This window comes from Clupea harengus, chromosome 5 (genome assembly GCF_900700415.2).
Source record: "Clupea harengus chromosome 5, Ch_v2.0.2, whole genome shotgun sequence".
In the NCBI taxonomy this organism is placed as follows: Eukaryota; Metazoa; Chordata; class Actinopteri; order Clupeiformes; family Clupeidae; genus Clupea; species Clupea harengus.
The window spans coordinates 16,569,645-16,574,644 of record NC_045156.1 but is presented as its reverse complement, the minus strand read 5'-3'; the positions used below and the strand labels follow the sequence as shown (position 1 = coordinate 16,574,644).

The window sequence follows — 5,000 nt, the reverse complement described above, 5'->3', positions numbered from 1 at the left end:
CAGCTCCCGGGTTGATGTGAGGCTCCCAAATCCGGTGCAGACGCGATCAGAGGTTATTTTCTGTCTTTTCTGGTCAAATCTCCTTTCCCTCGTCTTCTGATGTGAGCCGCTGCTTTTGGGGGCTCCAGTTTAGAAAAGGCCCTGAATCTGGATCCGCTTCGTCTTTCTCTCTCCTACTGTCATCTGGCTTATTCCACTCATCTGCCCGCCCGCTGGACGCGAACTACGATCCCTTGTGTCCTTCCCTTAGTGAGTTACTCTCCCTCGATTAAGGCCGACGAGTAAAAATCCTTCGATATTTAGATGGCAGGTAGGGTCGCTGTCAGCCTTAGCTCTGTATTCCTGTCGAATTCGGCGGAGGATCTACATGTGCACGAAGATTCATGAAGAACTGCCCGATCAGAGGGTCTCATCCACCGATGACAGCAGATTCCTCACGTGCGGGTCGAGCTCGTGTCTGAAGAGCCGCGGATAGGTGCTTTTCTGCGGTCTATCTGGCGTATTTTCTCCGCTTTTCTCAGTGAATTGGACATTAAACAGATAGCTGGAGATGGGTGGGGTAAAGAGCGCCACTGAACCCTGGGAAGGAGAGCGTCTGGTCACATGACAAGCCTGCGCGTCACCGGCCGTGCTCCTACTGGGGAACGGCGCCCTCTTTAAACAGGTCTTCGCACAGACTCTACATTAACTTAAAACACCACGCAGGCCCATAGACACCCTCATCACCCGAGCACATAACTGTCTTTCATAGACTAGTCAATCACTGTGACTTCAAACCACCCTGGTATAGAGTGGTAGACTATATTACACGGGAACTATCTGCATGTGAGAATACATTATGAACGCTAATGGGCTTAACTGAGTTCGATGCAACATCATAAAAAACAAACTTATGTAGTGTGTATGTCAGTCAAACTATTTTTCTGTAATTAAGACTTGCATTTGTATGTCAGTCAAACTATTTTTCTGTAATTAAGACTTGCATTTAAATATACTTAAACTGCCTTATGAAGTTTAAAGATTTGACATAAATAATCTACCAAACACCATCAGTCCTGATAATCTAGTCAAGCCAATTCTCTCCGGGTCTTCTCTGCTCTGATATCATGTCAGGCTGGGTGAGTGGTGGGGTGCTGCCTGAACAGGAAGTGTAGGAGGCAACAAATAGACTACATTACCCAGAAACATGCTGTAGTATGAGGCTGCAGACTATATCCAGGTGCCTGATTGTCCAATAGTTACACACACACACACACACACACACACACACACACACACACACACACACACACACACACACACACACACACACACGTCAGTGATGATTATCACTAAGAGGTGTACTCTGGACCCGTCAATGGTGTTTCTAACAATCACAACTCCCATTCTCTGTGCACAGGCCTCCATCACAGCTGAGGACAGTTGTTTTGTAAACAGTTCATATTTACTGATGATGTCCTGGCTGCTTAGACTGTAAATAAAACATTACGAACCTCTACCTCCCGCCCCCCACCCCCAAACACTAGACAGCTCTACCTCCCCCCCGCCCCCCCATAATACTACAAACCTCTACCTCCAACCCCCCCCCCCCACAAACATTACACAGCCCCCCCCCCACCATAACACTGCAAACCTCTACCTCCAACCCCCCCCCCCCCCCCCCCCCAAACACAGTATAGCACAGCACCGTATAGTGCCACACAGCACAGAACACAGAACACACAGAGTGATCCTGAAGTGATCAGTCATGTTAAGTCAGGTCAGGCTCATAACACACCTCACACACAGGAGAACCACCCACTCACTCACAACACACCTCACACACAGGAGAACCACAACACTCACTCATAACACACCTCACACACACCTCACACACAGGAGAACCACTCATAACACACCTCACACACACACACTCACTCACTCATAACACACCTCACACACAGGAGAACCATTCACTCATAACACACCTCACACACACCTCACACACAGGAGAACCACACACTCACTCATAACACACCTCACACACACCTCACACACAGGAGAACACCTCACTCACTCATAACACACCTCACACACAGGAGAACCACACACACATAACACACCTCACACACAGGAGAACCACTCACTCACTCATAACATACCTCACACACACACACACGCACACACAGGAGAACCACTCTCTCCAGCAGTAGGCAAAGCTACAGAACCTGATAACAATACAGAAACACATCCCCTACCAAAGAACCTGACAACACTACAACCATACTCCCAACTGCAGAACCTGCCCCTATAGAATCACACATAACCTGCCCCTATAGAACCACACAGAACATGCCCCTATAGAACCCTACTGAAGAACCTGCCCCTATAGAATCACACATAACCTGCCCCTATAGAACCACACAGAACATGCCCCTATAGAACCCTACTGAAGAACCTGCCCCTATAGAACCACACAGAAGAACCTGCCCCTATAGAACCACAGAACCTGCCCCTTGAAGGGACCAGCATAGGTCATAAGAATATGCCATAGTCAATAAGTAAATGATATTATACCTAGTTCTAATTGTTACTTTTATTTGGACTTAACTAGCATGTAAACAGTTCCAGGGTGAATATACTTGATTTTGACCAGGGGAGTGAGGTGCGACATTGGTCTCACCTCCCCCCCAGGTCGAGACAAAGAACCCTGCATGCATGGCCCATTTGAATAGACGGTAACACCCCTTAATGTCAGTGTATTTAACAGACTGTTCCCCAAGGAACAAGTCAGATATACTGAGGTGAAGTTCTGTGAGGGAGGATGGATCTGAAAGTCTCTGTCTCACAAGTGGTCGGCCGCCATTCTTCAAGAATAAACCTGAATCCTGACTGATCAAACCTAAGACTGAATCTTCAATATATGGTATAAAACTAATTACCATCAATTGGAGGTCCACCACCGAGATATTAATTCTTGGAATTTTGCTGAGATTTCAGTTCTGCTGTAAAGATCCGCTGTACCCCGGTTGACACAACGCTTTGGTAAGTACACTTACCTAAATCTTGGGAAATATAGGAAGTAGAGTCCTGTCTAAGAACAGAAATCTTATTTTATTTTACTTTTATTTTTATTGTGATTGTCTTAGAAGTTGACACACACGGTGCTTGTCTTAGAAGTTGACACATCTAGTTTTTCGGGTATTGGTCCGAGGCAGTCTGAGCTGTGCTTGTGACATACTCTATTGTTTTACTTACCGCTCAGATAGATTTCCCAAGAGGATAAAAAAGGTTGTGATCATAAACGAGTGTTTGGAAAGGGATCTACAGCATTTTAATATTTGAATTTAGAAATTGTTCTAAGTCAATTTGTAAATTATTTACATTAGATTGTGGAGATTCAGTTCTTGGATTTGACCAGTCATGATTCAAGACATAAGATTCCTTTAAGTCCAGATTTCACAATGCTTTTGATAAAGTCAGATGTTAGACTGCTAAATGTTAAACTGTGTCTGTTCACACAATAGTTACAGAAAGCTCTCACGCATACCACTTAATTCACACTTCAGGCGCCTGTGACCTTGATGGCCCATTAAGCTGAAGTGAACCACACCAAAGCCACATAGCAGGAGTGGAGACTTTAAACATTTTTGTGCCTACACATTGATTTTCTTAACCCATGTTAAAATCATTGTATGAAGCGTTACAATTACGAATAATTGTAAGCATATTTTTTTTACGGAACAAAGTCTTCATCCTTAGTGTATGGGTTTAAGGTACATGGAAAATAAGATTTTTTTTTTCTTTTTTTTTTTTTTTCGGAAACCGTACGTGATCTCACAGCAGCAGACGACTGCTGTTAGATCAAAAGGGGGAGGAGTTGAGCTTCAGAGACAATTGACCTTAATAAGATGATAACTGCAAAATGTGTTTTTTCTCAAAACAGGTTTAGCTGCTGAATTTCTGACTTCATCAAATGATCCAGGAGCAATTAATGAATTATAGAAAGCCTTAAATGGTTTGGCATTCAAGTGCCATTGGAATCTGGATAAAAATGGATTTTATGAGATAATTTTGTAACTAACTAACTAACTGTAACTCTGTAAACAGATTGATTCCTTTCTCTTAGGGATGGACACACCTGTCTCCTGAACAAGCGAATGAATGTGTGTGTATGCCTGTAGGCTGGCCAGCCGTCGTGTGAATGAATGAATGAACTTACAGGACTGTTTAACCTACATTTGACCACTGACTTTGTCTTTAAGTGAAATTGTTTGAATTGAAGGAGATTTAAAAACGTTTTCTTTCTTTCAATCATTCCATTTCTTTCAAACATTCAACTTCTTTCAAAATCCCCACTCTCAGTTCTTTATTTGGTTAGTATGGGTCTGTGGTTTTTAAATGCCCAAACCTTGCAGATAACAGGATGATGTGATGTCTCTTGTGAGATTTAAGCAAACCTGCTTTTGTCTGAGATTAAGCTGTCTGCCGTCTTTCACACCCAATACCAAATGTCTATTGTCTGATGTGTTGAGTATGCTAACAGGCTTCCTGCCTCATGGATATGTTGGCCGGTATTATCTTTTTCTGAGATCTCGTTACAGACAGTTTTTAGGAATATGGAGAATAGCGATGACAAAAAAGGAAGCAGCTTCTCGCCAAGGTGTCGAAAGGGGGACCATTCCAGAAAATCAACAGATGAAGGAACAGCAGAATCATTTGAACTTCAAACAAACGCCATACAGCATCTGGCCAGGACGTCGAAAGGGGGACACAGGCTTAGACCACAGCCAACAGACCACAGCCATCAACCCAGATCAACACCTCTGGAATCCACAGGACCACGGCAACACCTGAACCGATGACCACCACTCCCCAAGAAGAGATGACGGGGACACCTCAAAGAAATGGCAATCTCCTGATATGCTAAGAGATGCATAGGTGGAATGACCCCATAAGGAGCAAAGACCACAGGAGGGGAACAACTGAGACAAGCCAAGTGTCACAGACACACACACACA

At 44.0% G+C, this 5,000-nt stretch overlaps 1 protein-coding gene across 1 annotated transcript in view; it reads right to left on the bottom strand.

The window, feature by feature from the left end:
* gnas (GNAS complex locus) overlaps window positions 1–5,000 on the bottom strand; it is a 37,738-nt gene that overhangs the window by 25,741 nt on the left and 6,997 nt on the right. The gene's annotated exons all lie outside the window — the stretch shown is intronic.